Consider the following 18,735-nt stretch of genomic DNA (forward strand, 5'->3'; position numbering starts at 1 on the left):
TGAGAACAGTGTGGGACTTGGTTTCAGGATCAATGTTCAGTTTTCTTTTCTTTAAAAATGGGAGTAGTACCTATTTGGGTGACTGTAGGAAGAATTGAATGATACCATGTATGGGAAAAAACTCTTTGGAAACTAGGCTATTCGAATAATTGGTGTCAGAGGACAGAATATTCCTGAAGAAATGTTAACTAACCATACTTCTATTTCAATGAGATACAAAGTGATTTAAATATTGTATTAAAAATAATAATTGAAAAAAAAATAATAATAATAATTGGGTGCACTTGGATGACTCAGTTGGCTCAGGTCATGATCTCAGGGTCGTGGAATGGAGCCCCAAGTTGGACTCAGTGCTCAACATGAAGTCTGCTTGAGATTCTCTCTCTTCCTCTCCCTCTGCCCCTCCTCATTCCCTACCCCTTACTCCCGCATACTCTCTCCCTGTCTGTCTCTCAAAAAAATAGATAGATATCTTTGGAAGGAAAAAAAAAAAAAAAGAATGTTTGAACCACTTTTTTTAAAAAAAGATTTTATTTATTTTTGACAGAGATCATAAGTAGGCAGAGAGGCAGGCGGGGGTGGGAGGGAGCGGGCTCCCCACTGAGCAGAAAGCCCAATGTGGGGCTCGATTCCAGGACCATGAGATCATGACCTGAGCCGAAGGCAGAAGCTTAACCCACTGAGTCATCCAGGTACCCCTTGAACCACTCTTTTAAAAAAGATTTTATGTATTAGAGAGAAAGAGAGAGAGCATGACCAGGGGGACAGGCAGAGGAAGAGAGAGAAGCAGACTTCCTGTTGAGTTCAGAGCCCCAAACGGGCCTCAGTCCCAGGACCCCAAGATCATGACCTGAGCCGAAGTCGGATGCTTAACGAACTGAGCCACCCAGGCACCCCCAGGCCACTTTTTTAAAAAACCGTGATCTGGTAAGGGGCGTCAGGGTGGCTCAGTCAGTTAAGTGGCTGCCTTCGGCTAAGGTCATGATCTTGGGGACCTGGGATCAAACCCCGCATTGGGTTCCCTGCTCAGCAGGAAGCCTGCCTCTCCCTTTCCCACTCTTCCACTTATGTTCCCTCTCTCACTGTCTCTCTCTCTGTCAAATAAATAAATAAAATCTCTTTTAAAATTTTTTTTTAAAAGACAGTGATCTGGTAAACTCAGAGCCAAACTTACAAGACACTGGCAGTTTCAAATCTTTCTATGCAAATTCAAAAATTTTCTTTTAGAAGATATCAGGTTGATAACTGAAGCATCTCTTTATCATGTGGCATTACACAGTGATGGGCAGAAGTCAGTCTTTTTTTTTTTTTTTAAAGATTTTATTTATTTATTTGACAGAAATCACAAGTAGATGGAGAGGCAGGCAGAGAGAGAGAGAGAGGGAAGCAGGCTCCCTGCTGAAAAAAGAGCCCAATGCGGGACTCGATCCCAGGACCCTGAGATCATGACCTGAGCCGAAGGCAGTGGCTTAACCCACTGAGCCACCCAGGCGCCCAGGCAGAAGTCAGTCTTAAAGATTAAATCAAATATAGTTTTCAGGTGGTCGGTAACTGAGAATGTTGTACATTTGTATCATCAGAATTTGCTCCATAATTCTTTTCACTTATGGGATTCTCTGTTATTCAGGATTAGCTTAGCATCAAGAAGAAGGTTATGCTCTTTTCCCCTTAAATAAGAAAAATATCACTGGGTTACCTACTGGCCTCAAACATACTTCTTCAGAAGAAATCAACTGGATATTGGAGGATTAAGTGATTTTATATATTATATATATTATATAATATATATACACACACATATGTACACTTAATATGTGTATTCTACATATATAGTATGCACATTCTACATAGATAAATACACTTAATGTAATAACTTTAATATACTTAACTATATATACTAATTTTTATCTTCATATAGTATATATAAGATATATATTATGTATATTACATAAGCACATACAAGTATACGTATGTATATGATAGAAAATTTTAGAAATCACTTTTATCACATTTCATCTACACAATAAAATTCACATGCCTCAAAGGAATTATTTTTATGGATGATATTTTTAAATTAATTCTAATAATTTGAGACTAGCAAAGATTTCAACATTTAGACATAAGCAATAAAAATCATCAGCCTTGGGGCGCCTGGGTGGCTCAGTGGGTTAAGCCGCTGCCTTCGGCTCAGGTCATGATCTCAGAGTCCTGGAATCGAGTCCCGCATCGGGCTCTCTGCTCAGCAGAGAGCCTGCTTCCCTCTCTCTCTCTGCCTGCCTCTCCATCTACTTGTGATTTCTCTCTGTCAAATAAATAAATAAAATCTTTTAAAAAAAAATCATCAGCCTTAAAATACTGCCTTACTGCTTATAAAAAATTTTTACCCTTCTCAACCTTCATATGCCTGTGTGTAGATGTGTGTTCTTGGTGGTTGTTATAGACGGAAACAAGGTTTTGTGAAAGGAGGTTTTAGTCAATAAAGCTTTGTCAATATATTATGGTCTAAAGAAAGTGATTATAGGGCGCCTGGGTGGCTCAGTGGGTTAAAGCCTCCCCTTCAGCTCAGGTCATGATCCAGGGTTCTGGGATTGAGCTCCGCACGGGCTCTCTGCTCAGCAGGGAGCCTGCTTCCTCTTCTCTCTCTCTCTCTCTCTCTCTCTCTGCCTGCCTTTCTGCCTACTTGTAATCTCTGTCTGGCAAATAAATAAATAAAATCTTTTAAAAAAAAATAAAGGGATTACTTTGTCCAAAAGCTCTAGGCATTCTCAATTCATATAGCTTATAAGTTGTGCTGATGTGGCCTATGGTTGGCCAATTTATCTGTACCATCCTTTATCTGTACCAATTATAGGAATAACTTTTATAGGAATTTGTTTGTTTCTACAGAGGAAAAAAAAACAGGTATATGCTATATTTTTTTAATTCTACTTTTAAAAAATCCCAATATTCAGAATCTGTCTAGCAACTAATAAATGAAAAAAACTAAAACCATGGTTTATGAGATTTCCTAGCTCTGAAAGCAGATATGTTAATATTTAGAATATTTACTCTAGTTATTTTTCCTCATTTATTTATTTTTTAAATTTTGATTTTTTTTAAGATTTTATTTGTCTATTTGACAGATTTTATTTGTCTATTTGTCTATTTATTAATAGACTGTGTCTCAGTGTTGGCCTCCTGACCCAGTTTCCCCAGGAATACAGTGTGTCTTTTTTTTTTTTTTAAGCTTTCTGTGTGTGTGTGTGTGTGTGTGTGTATGTGTGTAATTTCTACACCCAACATGGGGCTTGAACCCACAATCTCAAGCTCAAGAGTCCCATGCTCTTCTGACTGAGCCAGCCGGCACCCCTTAACACATTAATTTTTGTGTTTTATTCTCTCCAGTCTTCGTTTTTGAAATGATTATTTTCATTTACTTCTGATCTTTCCTGGGTTTTTTACTTCACTTTTTAAATCTTTTTCAAATCACTTTACTTCAAATTTTTCTCACTATATGAATATTTTCTTTTAGCATTTTCTTTTAGCTCATTCTGAAATATGATGGCTATATTTTCATTTCTTTTGTGTGTATATTTTTCTTCTGTGCCTTCATTGCCCAAAGAGAAATTCTTCTCTTGTTCTCTTATTTAAAAAAAAAAAAAAAATTGGGGGCGCCCTGGTGGCTCAGTTAGTTAAGCATCTGCACTCAGCTTGGGTCATGATCCCAGTGTCCTGGGATCAAGCCCCGCATCAGGCTTCCTGCTCTGTAGCTTCCTGCTTCTCCCTCTCCTCTGCCTGCTCCTTTTCCTGCTTGTGTTCTCTCTCTGTCAAATAAACAAATAAAATCTTCTAAAAATTTTAAAAACAATGCTTTAAAATAGGATTCAATTGTGATCCTTTTACTTTGCTAATGTTTTAAGTGAAATGAGTTAGAAGCAGCTCAGGAAAGCTTTTCTAGCTTCTGTTACAAACTGTGCAGAGTCTAGTACTTTACACTTGTTGTCAGTTCATGAGTTGGCATGCCTCAGTCTCATGGATGTTGTCAGAAAACATGAGACTCCTGTGTCAAAGACAAAGGACTGTTACTCATAGTAAAACCAATAGCTGACGTGTCGGCATGTTGTCTATTTGAGCTGGTTTCCTTTGTCCCCCGAGTTCCACGGAGGAGATGCGATGCGAAGAGACCATTGTGTATGTATGCCTTCACATTGGGGTGGCCTGTGTTGTAAGAGAAGAACTGAGATTGGGGGAAGTAGCAACTTTCAGAGTAGGTGGAAACAAGACTGTAATTTGTCTGGAGGTAGAGGTGGGAGAGACATTACTTCAGCCTTGAAGCTTGCTTGCTACAAACAAAACCCTGAGAAAATGACCCCGGGTAAATAGTGGTCAGGACCTTGCATCCTGGCTTATTTAGCAAGAATGTGTTTGGACTCTCTGGGCCTGTGGCAGGTTACCTCCTCTAACCGCAACACCCCCCCCTTTTTTTTTCTTTTCTTTTTTTTTTTTTTTTTTATTCTTTTTAAGTAGGCTCCACACCCAGCATGGGGCCCAAAATAGAGCTTGAACTCAGGACCCTGAGATGAGGACCTGAGCTGAGATCAAGAGTCAGACACCTGGGGCTCCTGGGTGTCTCAGTTAGTTGAGTGTCTGCCTTCGGCTCAGGTTGTGATCCTGAGTCCTGGGACTGAGTCCCGCATCAGGCTCCCTTCTCTGCGAGGACTCTGTTTCTCTTCTGCTTCTTTCTCTCTGTCTCTCATGAATAAATAAATAAAATCTTGGGGGAAAAAAGGGGTCAGACAATTACCTGACTGAGCCACCCAGGCACCCCTTCTCCATCAGCTTTAAACTTTGCTGTTTGTATGATGTTATTAAAATAAATGTGGGCTTGAACTTTCTGAGATTTTTCTACTCTGCTCACCCATGAGCTTTTACATGAGTCTCCTATTTTCTTTCTCCCTGTTGTCCCTACTGAGGGTAGCTGAGTAGCCAGGGGGTCCTGGCTGGCTCAGTTCGTAGAGCATCCAACTCAGGTTTGTGAGTTCAAGCCCCACATCAGGGGTAGAGCTTACTTAAAAAAATTTTTTTTCACCTCAGTGTGAGACTTTTTCCTGGGAAGATGCTTTGGTCCTTTTGCGACCCTAGACCACTTCAGCATTCTCAGACCTTCCTGTAGGCTCTTCCTACTCAACTGTGTATTGGAGACTACAAAGTCTGCCCCCGTTTCTGCTGCTGTCCTCAGCCTACTCCACTATTGCCAATTTTAGGGCTTTTGGATTCTTGGTGCCTCCAAAAGCGCCTTTGACTTTTCCACTTCCTTTCACATTCTCCCTGACACCATGAGGGTCTTATTTTTCCATTTTGGTATTGGTGGCTCTATCTTATCCCTTGTAGATGTTAGCTGAGGGGTTTTGGTTTTGTCATTGTCCTTTCCTATTGGTGGATATGGGACAATTTCAACACTAGGCTTCTGGCTTTGTCTCTTCTCCACACACAGTACTGGGTACTTTTGGAACTGTTTGAATTTTTTTTTTTCCTTACTGTATTACTTAGAAAAAAATAACTTAATTAAAAGAAGATACTGGAGGGGTGCCTGGGTGGCTCAGTCGTTAATCGTCCACATTCAGCTAGGGTCATGATCCCAGGGTCCTGGGTTCTAGCCCCGCTAGAACTCACTGCTCGGTGGGAAGCATGATTCTCTCTTTCCCACTTCCCGCTGCTTATGTTCCCTCTCTTGCTCTGTGTCTCTCTCTGTCAATAAATAAAAATCTTAAACAAAAAAAGATACTGGACTAGGAGCAAAAGTTTTAGTTCCCTTCCACCACTTAAAGGAAACAAAAAGATGGTGCTAATAAATTCAAGTGCTATAGGAAACAAATGAAGCAGAGAAGGGAGATGGGGGGGAGATCATGCTGCAAATTTTTTCTTAAGATTTTATTTATTTATTTATTTGAGAGAGTGAGAGAGCGCACGCGAATGAGGGAAGGGCAGGGAATCCTGAGCAGACTCCACATTGATGGCAGAGCCAGACCCAGGGCTCCATCTGACCTGAGACGGTGATCCAAGCTGAAAGTTAAGAGTCGGATGCTTAACTGCACCACCAGGGGCCCCTCATGCTGCAGATTTAACTGAGGAGGTGAGGGAGTGTGACCTTCCGACAAAGGCCTGAAAGGGTGAGGGGTGGCCCCAGTGGCCATCAGTGGGGAAAGTGCGGCAGGCAAAGAAGAGCCAGTGCGGAGCTCCGAGCAGGTTGTGCCTCGGATGTTTACGGAACAGAGAGGAGGCTGTGGTGGCTGGAGATAAGGAGACAGGAGATAAGGTCAGAAAGACATGGGGCAGGTTGGGGGTGCCGGCAGAGAAGGAGGCGATCTTGAGAGCCGCTGCAAGGATCGGGCTTCTGGTGAGATGGGAGAATGATCTGACAGCATTACGGTCATTCTGCGGCTGGATGAGAACGGCCTGTAAGTGCAAGCGCGAAAGAGGAAGGTCACTTAAGAGACTTTTAAAAAATAGCCCATAGGGCAGATCCAGGTGTGTCTAATTTCAAAGCCAGTTCTCCGTCCATTACACCTCGTGCACTAAAGCAGTCATAAGGGAGACTGTACTTATGATGTATGGGTAGTTATTTTCTCCTCAAAACCACTCTATTGCAAACAAGCCATATAAATATCCTTTCAAAACAAAAACAAATATCCTCTCAAGACCCACCAACTACAGTGTTGAGTCTATAATATTTCCATTAGAAACTACTCCCCCCCAAACAAGATAACTGACTTGCTTTAGTGATAGTATTGAGAAATTCAAACCAGCCCTTACAGCTCCTATGTTGCTGTTATAATTAGAAAATAACCATTAGGTTGTAGACATAATCTTGACATAGTGATATTTTTTTCCAAGAAAAGAGTGTAGTAGAAACTGTCAGTTGTTTCGTGAAACTATTTTTCCCTTTCTTCCTTATTATTAGTCCCCTACTTTTGCCGGAGGTGGCAGTTTGCCCAGGTGACAACAAAACAACACAAAATTATCCTTCCCAAACTTCCTTACAGCTAGGTGGTAACGTGATACCAACCCCGGGCAGAGAGAGGTAAGTAGGTTTTCAGGTAAGGCCTTCAAGAGGGAAAGATTTGGGGGGCTTGGCCTTTTGGTCTTTGCCTTTTCTCTTTTCTTCTCCCTTCCTTCCTGAACTTCAATGTGGTGGTTAGAGCCAGAGTAGTCATCAGCATGAGGGAAAGCCCAAGGGAAACCTGAGAAACTATGGCCCTCACACCTTTGAGCCACAGAATCAACAAAGCAAAGGCTAACCTCCAAACTCTTGTGTTAATCCTGTTTGAGCCTTCCTGTTTCTTGTTTAAGCCGCAGTCACTTACTCACATGTGACAGAACACAGTTTTCAATTCAACAGCAGCACCCAGCCCATCCTGAAACATGCTTCGGGAAGAAGGAACATTTCTGAATTTCCACAAGCTACAAGTGCCTGTGATGTTCAACATGTACACTGAGGTCTGTATTTTACTTTTCCTTGAAAAACGCTCACTTTTTTCCAAAAAGAAAAACATCCCCTGCATTTGTCTATTAGGGAAGAAATGCAAAACAGGGAATCAACATTATAAAGAAAAACAATGGAGCCCTTCTCAAATACTTGTAAGTTCATCCTAAATTTTTTTCTTTTTTTTTAAGTAATCTCTATGCCCACTGTGGGGCTTGAACTCAAGGTCAAGAGTCCTGTGCCTTACCAACAGAGCCAGCCAGGGACCCTGTTCATCCTGAATTACTAACAAAAAGAAGCATGGTATACTTTATTATGAAAATAAGCTACCCTGTGGCACTCAGATGGACTGAGTAAGCTACCGTGTCCTTTTGCCAAGCCTAAACGTTCTATTCTTGAAAACTATGCCAAGAGAAAGTGTGGCTGAGGGACTGAAATATTTCATGAGAAATATGGAGGCAGAGGAACCAAAATAGGCCAAGAGGAAGCCAAACAAAGTACATTTCTAAAAATTTTCACCAATATAAAACAGCCCACTAAATAAGTGGCATTATGGACATATATATGTAATGAATAATGAGTACCACACTATTCATTCTCTTTGTTATTTTCCTTGCTCATCAAGAAATTTTCAGACGTTCTTTCTCCTATATTTTTGATAGGATCTTGTAAATTTGCTTTGCTCTCTAGGAAGTAGAGAGAAATTGTATTTTGCCTCAGCATTTCTTTCTTTCACAAGGAGACCCTGAACTAATATTTCCAGATCAGATGGGCAAGTGCACTAGACGAGAAGACTCTCCAGGGCCTATCATCACTTCTGGAACCACTTAGGAAGTACATGTTTGAAAAAAAGAGGAAAGGAGGAAAGTTTAAAAACAGCAAATAATAAACAAGAATCTTTTGTTTGTGTAACACTGTAGTTTTCAAAGTATTTCATATCGTATCATTGGGGATTCCCATCCAACCTGGTAGGTAGAGTATCCTTTCCATTTTGCAGAGGAAGGAATTAAATATCCCAGGCAAAGCCTATATTGTTTAAAAAAAAAATGCTATATTGTGCAACTAGTTAATGACAAAAGCAGGCTCAGAGTCCTCTGCTGGTTCAACTGCCCCCAACTTCCCCTACAATTTACAGAATGTTACCTTCAAGACATAATCAGTTTATGTTCTAAGTAGACTCAGAAATCAAACAGTAGTTTCTTTCAAGGAAAGCACAGGATTTTTTTGGTTCTTAGAATAGATCCTACTCAGGACACTTGACTGGCCTAGTTGGAAGAGCATGTGACTCTCGATCTCAAGGTTGTAAGTGGAGTCCCATGTTGGGTGTAGAGATTACTTTTAAAAATAAAATTAAGGGGACAGATGCTGGCGATGATGCAGAGAAATTGTTGGTGGGAATGCAAGCTGGTGCAACGACTCTGGAAAACAGCATGGAGGTTCCTCAAGAAGTTGAAAAGAGAGCTACCCTATGACCCAGCAATTGCACTACTGGGTATTTACCCTAAAGATACAAACGTAATGATCCAATGGGGCAGGTGCACCCGGATGTTTTTAGCAGCAATGTCCACAATAGCCAAACTATGGAAAGGACCTAGATGTCCATCAACAGATGAATGGATAAAGAAGATGTGGTATATATACACAATGGAATACTATGCAGTCATCAAAAGAAATGAAATCTTGCCTTTTGCGACGACGTGGATGGAACTAGAGGGTATTATGCTTAGCAAAATAAGTCAATCAGAGAAAGACAACTATCATATGATCTCCCTGATATGAGGAAGTGGAGATGCAACGTGGGGGTTTAGGGGGTAGGAAAAGAATAAATGAAACAAGATGGGATTGGGAGAGAGACAAACCATAAGAGACTCTTAATCTCACAAAACAAACTGAGGGGGAGTGGGGAGGGGGAGGGCAGTGGGGTTATGGACATTGGGGAAGATATGTACTATGGTGAGTGCTGTGAAGTGTGTAAACCTGGCGATTCACAGACCTGTACCCCTGGGGCTAATAACAAATTATGTATTTATAAAAAATAAAAATTAAAAGAGAAAAAAATAAATTAATAAAACAGTATTAAAAAATAAAATTAAATTAAGGGGTGCCTGGGTGGCTCAGTCATTAAGTATCTTCCTTTGGTTCAGGTCATGATCCCAGAGTCCTGGGATTGAGTCCTGCATCTTGCTCCCTGCTCCACGGGAAGCCTGGCTTCTCCCTCTCCCACTCCCCCTGCTGTGGTCCCTCTCTTGCTGTCTCTCTCTCGTCAAATAAATAAAATCTTTTTAAATTTTTTTAAAAATTAAATTAAAAAAAAGAATAGGGATGCATGGTTGGCTCAGTTGGTTAAGCATCTGCCTTCAGCTCAGGTCATGATCCCAGGGTCCTAAAATCAATCCCCCCATTGGGCTCTCTGCTCAGCCTGGGGCCTGCTTCTACCTCTCTCTCTGCCTGCCTCTCTGCCTACTTGTGATCTCTGTCTGTCAAATAAATAAATCTTTTAAAAAAAAGAAAAGGAATGTGGTTGCAAAGCAAGTGGGACAGAGAATGAAGAGTCACGTGTTCTAAGTCAAGGCGGCTGCACATATTGTCAAACCTGCTGTTAAACCCACTTTACAACTGGGCAGCATAGAGGCAGAGTAAACCAGAGCTCTGAGCTCCGTCCACCCCTGCCCCTGCCCCTCAGAGATTTGGGCAAAGAGTGAAGGGATGCCTTTGCTTTCATGGTGTCATTCAAGGTCATCGTGCTTTAATGTGACCCAGGCAGGGGGGAGGGCAAATATAATGTAATGAGGTGAGAGATTGTGTGAATAGGAGTAAGGTTCTTTGTGTAGAAGAGATGCAGGGCTTCCGAAGAACATGCTTCCTTCGCTGTGGAGGTGTGTTTGGTGTTATGCTCTGGAAGGAAGCCAGCAGGAGTGAAGGTCTCACTGGCCCCCTAGGATCCAGAGCTCATCACTCCTCAAGAGGTGGGGGTGGGAGAAGCAAGCAAAGCGTCAGCTTCCCTTTCCTTTTTGCAGAGCCAGCAGAACTGGGATTAAGGGCTCAGGAAAAGATGCTGATTTTCAGTAGAAGCCCAAGGATGCAACATTTGCAAGACAGAAGAAAGAAGGGGGTAAGTGTTACATTATTTTTGTTGGGAGTATTGGTTACCCCTGGTAGTGGTAACAAAAGGTGTAGTGGGGAAGAAGGGACAGAAAATAAGGAGAGGTTCAAGGCGGGACTTTGGGAAATAAGGGAGAGAAGAACTGAAGGAGAACCAGCATTTATGGATCCAAAAGAGTAGAGATTAAGGTCTAATTTTCCATTCCCCGCTCTCCTTTAGTTGGGAAAAAAACCTCTTAAACATTGTCAAGGGCTCTCTCTGTGTGTTTTCCCAGTAAGGAGGTAAACTATAGACACTGGCCAGAATTCCTCAGGTAAGCCTAGTTTAGTTCTTTGTCCCCATCCCACCCCCACCACACACGCCTCCCCTTAGAAAGGAGATAATGATATGGTGGAATTTTCAGGAGAGCATGAGACCTAGAGACCAATCAAAGGAGTAATCAGTTGCTCTGCCTTGTCTGTACAGAATATAGTACATAATGTTTCGCTTTTACCACCTGGTTTCCATTGCAGTAAGATCTGCTCATCTTCAAATGTCTGAACACATACACACACACAGACACACACACACACCCATTTCAAAGGGAGGGCAGTTGGCCTCTGAGGAGAGAGGCTTCTGCATCCGTTAGTGTTTGCTCTCCTAGAAAAGAACACTTGGCCACCGGATGTTAGTCCTGACCCATCCCCACCCTGAGGCTCCTTCTGGGGCAGGTTCCCTTCTGCTCTCCCAGCACCCCGTGAGGCAGCTTGCCAATACAGCTTTTAGACAAAGTTTTTTTTCCACATAACTTTATAATTATGCACAATCTGAGAAAGGTCCTCCCAGAACCTGGGGTGATTTACTAGAGAACAATAATTTATAGCCATAGTGGGCAAATCCCACATGTATCCCCAAAGGGAGGGAAAATGTTGATTGGAAGGTTAAGGGACTTGGGCCTTAAAAGAGTCAGCCTGGGACTGTCCCTCCCTGCTCCAGGCTCATCTTTTAATAGTCGCTCTGGCTCTTGCCACAATCCAACTGAAAGATGGTGAGGACTTCGACTAGAAGTTGTCATGAGGGAGATAATGAGAAATATTTGGATTCTGGGTATATTTTAAAGATAACATTAGAAGGATTTTACTGTAGAGTGTGAAATAAATTGATGAGTGTAGGGATGGAGTTTCTACCTTGAACAAGAAGAGAATGGAGTCAGCACTTACTGGATTAGAAAAGATTTGGGTGGGGCGGGGGGTGTACCTGGGTGGCTCAGATGATTAAGCAACTGGCTTTGGCTCAGGTCATGATCCTGGAGTCAGAGGATCGAGTCCAGGACTCCCTGCTCAGCGGGGAGTCTGCTTCTCTCTCTGACCCTCTGCTCTCTCTTCCTCTCTCTCTCTCTCTCATTCTTTCTCTCTCAAACAAATAAATAAAATCTTAAAAAAAGAAAGAAAGAAAGAAAGAAAGAAAGAAAGAAAGAAAGAAAGAAAGAAAGAAAGAAAAGATTTGGGAAGAAACGGTTTGGGTAGTTACCAAATGCCATTTGTGCCTTATCCCACCTTCCCTTGGCCTACTTCTGAGTTTACTTGCAGCTTGGCAAATAGTTCACCCTCATCCTTCTGCTTCCCTGCCTTGCTGGGGACTCCCCCATTGCTGGGAGACTTGTTCAGCCAAGCTGAAGGGCTGGAGAACTTTGCTTAGACTTTCTGGAGTAGCCTTCCACGTAAGTTAGCTTTCGCTGCGTAACCAACTATTATTTCTATTATTACAACTATAATCAAAAGGTAGTGGCTTCAAACAACTATAATTTTTGCTCACGATTCTGTGGGTGAGCAGTTTGGTCTGGACTCTGCTGGGTGATCTGGCCTTGCCCACATCACTTAGTGGCTACAATCAACTGGCAGCTGGACTGGTGCTGAATGGTTTGAGATCACCTCTGCTGGTACATGGTAGATGCTAGTTGTCAGCTGGTTAATTTAGAGGCTTCAGATGGAAGGGCTCATCTACTCCCCCAGCCTTCTCATCCTCCCCTAGCATAGACTGAGGCTCTACAAGGCAGTCTCAGAGTCGAATCCTAAGGAGGGCAAAAGTAGAAGCCACAAAGCATCCTGGGGCCTGGGGTCAGAAGTCCCACACTGTCACTTCTACTGCATTCTTTGTCAAAGCAAGTCACAATGCAGGGCCTGATTCGAAGGATGAAGTGATAAATCCCACTTCTTATTGGAAGGAACATTAGGGTCCTCTTGCACAGGAGCAGGCACATGGAAAGGGAGGAAAGCTTAGATGATTTTTCATACAATCTCCCCATCTCCCCTGGTACTTGGGAGACATTAACTTGGGGAAAAGCTAACTTATGCGGAAGGTTACTCCAGAAAGTCTAAGCAAGGTTCCCTAAGGAAAGTTCATTGAAGTAGACATAAATATTGAAAGTGATAGACCTGGATAAAAGCATATAAAGAACATGTGTAGGGAGAAGAGGTCAAGACTGAGTCCTGAGCTACCAGTGATGAGAAGTTGAGGAGAGGGTAAGGAGCCAGCAAAGGACACTGAGAAGGAGTAACCTTGGTGTCCTGGAGGCTGAGGAAAGAGTGTTTCTGAGAGATAAACAGTGACGACGGGAGCTTTCATATACTGTCTGTATAAAGTGACCTGGGCTCACTGATTCATTTATGTCAGTATTTAATATTGTTTTTAAAAGCCCCACAGGCCTGGGCGCCTGGGTGGCTCAGTGGGTTAATCCGCTGCCTTTGGCTCAGATCATGATCTCAGGGTCCTGGGATCCAGTCCCGCATCGGGCTCTCTGCTCAGCAGGGAGCCTGCTTCCCTCTCTCTCTCTGCCTGCCTCTCTGTCTACTGTTATCTCTCTCTGTCAAATAAATAAATAAAATCTTTAAAAATAAATAAATAAATAAATAAAAATAAAAGCCCCACAGGCCCTAAATGGTGTTACTTAGACTGAGTTCCCAAACTGATGCTTAATATGTAATCGAATTTTAATTTCAACCTCCCCCAGAAATACAGTCTGAACCTGTTGGCCGGGAATATTTCAGTTCCTGTGGATAAGTCTGCGTCTTGGGCCCCGTCCTCCCCCAAAGAAGATGAAGTTATCTGCTTGATAAAACACCTTGTTTTCCTCCCTAAAGAGCACCCTCTCCTAGTTCTTTTCTTCTCCTACTAACTTTCTTGCCTCCATGCTCTTTCTAGAAAAACCTTCCATTTTGTGTAACTCCTTGAGTGCCTCTCTATTTGCTTGATGGGATGCTGCCCAATTCATGAATCATTTAATAAAGCCAATTACATCTTCAAACTTACCTGATTGAACCTTATTACTTAACAACATCCATCTTCATTATTTTTTTCTTCCTTCACTTGTAAGAATTATTTTGCAGGGCACCTGGGTGGCTCAGTCAGCTAAATGCCTGGCTTTGGCTCAAATCATGATCTCGGGGTCCTGGGATCGAGCCCCATGTTGTGCTCTCCCTGCTCAGCAGTGAGTTTTCTGCTCCTTCTTCCTCTGCCCCTCCCCCTGCTCCTGCTCTCTCTTTCTCTCTCAAATAAATAAATAAAATCCTAAAAGAAATTATTTTGCAACTCAGAGACAGAGGCAAGCAGAACATGCACCTTTGGGGCAGGTGTGTAAATCAAGATGCAGTCGAGCAAGGAGGGCAAAGGGCACATACGTAGCACAGTACCCCTGCCCTGCATACAGGAATTACTGCCAGCGCTCCAAAGGAGCTAGAGGATCAGACCATTTTAAACCTCACACTTAAAAGGAAAGCAGCATTGTATTTCCTGTTTACAGTTAGTTGGTGGTCAGGTATTACCAACTGCCTCCCCAAACCAATTCTGCTGTGCTATTCATACCTCACTTTATTATTTTTTTTTAATTAATTTTTATTAAACACCAGAACTAATGCCTTTCTTGGTCTGTTTGGGGACAGAATCAAAACCATAATGTTGGCAGTGTCAGAGTCATATTCTCCCCAACTAAGCTAACTAGCCAGCTGTAGACCTCATTTTTAAAAATTATTTAATAAGTATTTCACATTTTATTTTATTTTTAAAGATTTTATTTATATATTTGACAGAGAGACACAGCGAGAAAGGGAACACAAGCAGGGGGTGTGGGAGAGGGAGAAGCAGGATTCCCAATGTGGGGCTTGATCCCAGGAACCTGGGATCATGACCTGAGTGGAAGGCAGATGCTTAACGACTGAGCCACCCAGGTGCCCTGCGGACCTCATTTTTAAGAGTTTTTGTCCTCTTCCCTCAGGAGTAATAATTTACCTTTCCCCCTCCATGTCTTCCAGAGCTTACTCTTGTCATGCATTCCAGATATAACAATGCTCTAATTTTTTGAATACTGCATTCTATGCCTAAAAGAAAAAGAGCCTACCTTAAATCCTGGGTTCAGGGCACATTCAGAAAACTTTTTCCATTGTCTGCAAACAATTTTTTTTTTTTAAAGATTTTATTTATTTATTTGACAGAGAGAAATCACAAGTAGGCAGAGAGGCAGGCAGAGAGAGAGAGAGAGAGGAGGAAGCAGGCTCCCTGCTGAGCAGAGAGCCCGATGCGGGACTCGATCCCAGGACCCTGAGATCATGACCTGAGCCGAAGGCAGCGGCTTAACCACTGAGCCACCCAGGCGCCCTGCAAACAATTATTAAGAAGCCTTCAGTACCAGTATCTGAAGAAGCCTTCAGATAATGAATGAAACCTCCAAACAGTTCCTTTGACTAGACGAGGCAATTTCCCCAGTCCCTCTTCCCAGTGGTTGCCAGGTGGCTGGGGCTGCAGGGCTTCCCCACTTCTCCATCAGTTCCTGTAACCCCCTCCCAAATAAACCCTTGCTCCCAAATCCAAGTCTCAGGGCTGGTTTTTGGGGGAGTCCAAACAGCGTCCTTCTGAATATCTGAAATGTCTAGCAGCGCTGGGCCCACACTTCCCCGGCCCACAGACAGTGGAGCCCAGAGCAACTGACCCTTCCAAGGACGCCAGTGCCTCCATTCCGAGCAGCCTTCTCTGGGATCCGCTGGGTAAACATCTGGGTTTGCAATCCTGCACACCTAAGACACAGGTAAGGGGAGGTCTTTCTTTTTTACACTTTCTTTAAAAATTTCTTTTTTAAGATTTTATTTGTTTATTTGACAGACAGAGATCACAAGTAGGCAGAGAGGCAGGCGGAGGGTGGGGCGGGGGGAGCAGGCTCCCTGCTGAGCAGAGAGCCTGATGTGGGGCTTGATCCCAGGACCCTGGGATCATGACCAGAGCTGAAGGCAGAGGCTTTAACCCACTGAGCCACCCAGGCGCCCCTCTTTTTTACACTTTTTTAAAAAAGATCTTTTTTTTCTTTTTAAGAAATCTCTACACCCAACGTGGGGCTTGAATTTACAAACTCAAGGTTGAGAGTTGAGTGCTCTACTGACTGAGCCAGCCGGGGGCTCCTCTTTTTCACATCTTTTTTTTTTTTTTTTTAAAGATTTTATTTATTTATTAGAGAGAGAGAGAGAGCAAGCACAGGCAGACAGAGTGGCAGGCAGAGGCAGAGGGCGAAGCAGGCTCCCTGCCGAGCAAGGAGCCTGATGTGGGACTTGATCCCAGGACGCTGGGATCATGACCTGAGCCGAAGGCAGCCGCTTAACCAACTGAGCCACCCAGGCGTCCCTCTTTTTCACATCTTAAAGCAGCAAGAGAATGCATTTTACAACTTCTGTTATTATTATTATTATTATTATTTATTTATTTATTTATTGGAGAGACATAGAGCGAGAGAGAGCAAGAGAGCGTGCATGGTGGGGGTGGGTAGAAGGAGCGGAAGAGAGAGAATCTTCAGCAGGCTCTACAACCACAGCGCCTGACTTGGGCTCCACCTCATGACCCTGAGATCATGACCTGAGCCGAAATCAAGACACTGAACCGTGGAACCACCTGGACACCAACCCCCCTCACACATTTTACAACTTCAAAACCACAGTATAATCTATGCAATGCATGTAATTGAAAAAGCCAAACAGATAATTTAACAAAAAATATTTCCCTTCATAAGTGCCTCCTATTCTGTCATTTTTTTCTCTTTCTAATTTCTTCTCTTCCTGCTTCTCTATTTTCTCAAGTTGGGGTTTCAAGAGTCTCATTTCAAGAACTAACTTGCTTTGCTTAATTTTTGTCCTCCGGGCTTTTGTTACCTCATTAGCTTGAGTGTTTTCAGGAGGACATTTAATGCTTCAACTGCAATTAGCAATTTCTTCCTCTGGAAGAAAACACATACCACTGTCATTTCTAAATTAATTCTAAGACCTTACCAAATTTGATTTCCACAAAAGAATGTGAAAATCATCTTCGATAATTTAGGCAGCAATTTTATCTGACAAATGTGAGCTTTGATTCTTTCAAACAAGAAGACATGAAAGGCAAAATTGCTTTCATGTGAAAAATACACACCCATGATTTAAGCTGTTTAATATCAATTACTCATAAAAATCCTCTTTCCCTACAGTTACTTCTAAATAGAATCTGAGACTGAGTATTACATTTCCAAGACTGCTGGTCTTTTCCCTGATTTTAAGGCATGGTTAATTTTCCCATTTCCCAGGTGTCTAAAATGAACGTTTCGCACTGACAGTGATAGGGTAACAGCAGCCTAGTGTTGTCACCGCCACACCCGAAGCCTGCTCATGGTCAAGTAATGCCAGGTTTGTACACCTCAACTGAAAAAATAATGGGAGTTTCTCAGTAGAAGTTCAACATGCACTTAGATAAGGGGTAATGGCGCCTTCAGAAGAACCATGAGCCATGAAAGATCAAAACATGCTTAGAACCATCTTTCTGGATTGAAATTGCTTTCTGAGCTCAGGGTATATTCTTTTCTTTTTTGAAGATTTATTTATTTATTTGAGAGAAAGAGAGGGAGAGTGGGGGATAGGGCAGAAGGAGAGAATCTCAAGCAGACTCCCCACTGAGCACAGAGTGGGAACGGGGCCCGATCCCATGACCCATGAGCTTAAGCCCGGAGCCAAAGCTAAGAGTTGGTTGCTCAACCAACTGAGCCACACAGATGTCCTCCAGGGTATATTCTTTTGAGTATCTCAATGGTGCCAAATATTTCTTCTTTGAGAACTGGTTACTTTTCTTAAAAACTGATCAAAGGAATTTGATAATAAGTCTAGTGAATAAGATGGGCAATCATAACGGTTGGCACGGACTTAGCAAAAAAGCCTATGAGACAGGTGTTCCTGCCTTGCTCAGGCGCTGCCTTTGAGATTAGTCCATTGTGCCCCAAGTGTTCCAGACACTGCAGCATCACTGGCAGCTACAGCTCCCCAGGGGTGGTGACCGAGACCAGTTGCCCAATTACTGTACCCCCAACACCTACTATAGTGACTGGTACACAGCAGGTATCCAATAAACATTGATTAGATGAATAAATCAAAGCAACCATTCACAGGGGGTACTAACTTAAAGTACCTGACATTCATTTAATGTATATATTTGCAATAGTTGTGGGGGGTTTTTTGTTTTGTTTGGGGGGAGGGGCCGAGGGAGAATCTTCAGCAGGCTCCACACCCAGCACAGGGCCACTCTGCAGGCTCGATTTCACAGCCCTGAGATCATAACCAGAGCCAAAACCAAGAGTCAGATGGTCAACCAACTGAGCCACCCAGGTGCCCCTGAAATTGTTGTTTTTCAATATAGTTTCCATAATTTGTAAACCCAACAATAATCTGATAGTTTATAGGAAATGCCCCAAGCTACTCAGTCTAATTTTATTTATTTTTGCATAACACCCCCTTCTAGATATAGTCCATTTTATAAAATAAAATAGCACTTTTACAGTGATTATGTTGGATAGATAGGGAAGACAATATCACCCTCATTTTATAGACTAAACATCAGGATGCTAAGCAGTTAAGTAATTTGTTCAGCATTCATGTTATTAATTAGAATATTTTTGGCTACTAATAATAGAAATCCTAAGTTATACTGATTAATGCCCATTTCTAACCAAACTACTTGGCAAAGGAAGGGGGATTACTCGTGGTGCTGGGGACGGGGTCAGCCGCTCCTAAAATGCCAGGGCTTGGTGGGGCAAGATGATGCTTGAGTAAGACTGGGTCCTACTGGAATGTAAGAATGTGAGAGTGTATCCTGGGTCAGTACTATGTCCCCTGTGGTCACCAACTGGCACTCAAAC

General features: G+C 42.6%; 1 long non-coding RNA gene across 1 annotated transcript; it reads left to right on the forward strand.

Moving 5' to 3' along the window:
* Positions 1-7,391: 7,391 nt before the first annotated feature.
* On the forward strand, positions 7,392-17,222 carry LOC309872499. The gene is made up of 3 exons (XR_014315911.1): positions 7,392-7,476; positions 10,480-10,574; positions 17,137-17,222. It is a non-coding gene; the product is annotated as an uncharacterized lncRNA (long non-coding RNA).
* The last annotated feature ends 1,513 nt before the right edge of the window (positions 17,223-18,735 follow it).

This window comes from Mustela nivalis (assembly GCF_964662115.1).
Source record: "Mustela nivalis genome assembly, chromosome: 8".
In the NCBI taxonomy this organism is placed as follows: Eukaryota; Metazoa; Chordata; class Mammalia; order Carnivora; family Mustelidae; genus Mustela; species Mustela nivalis.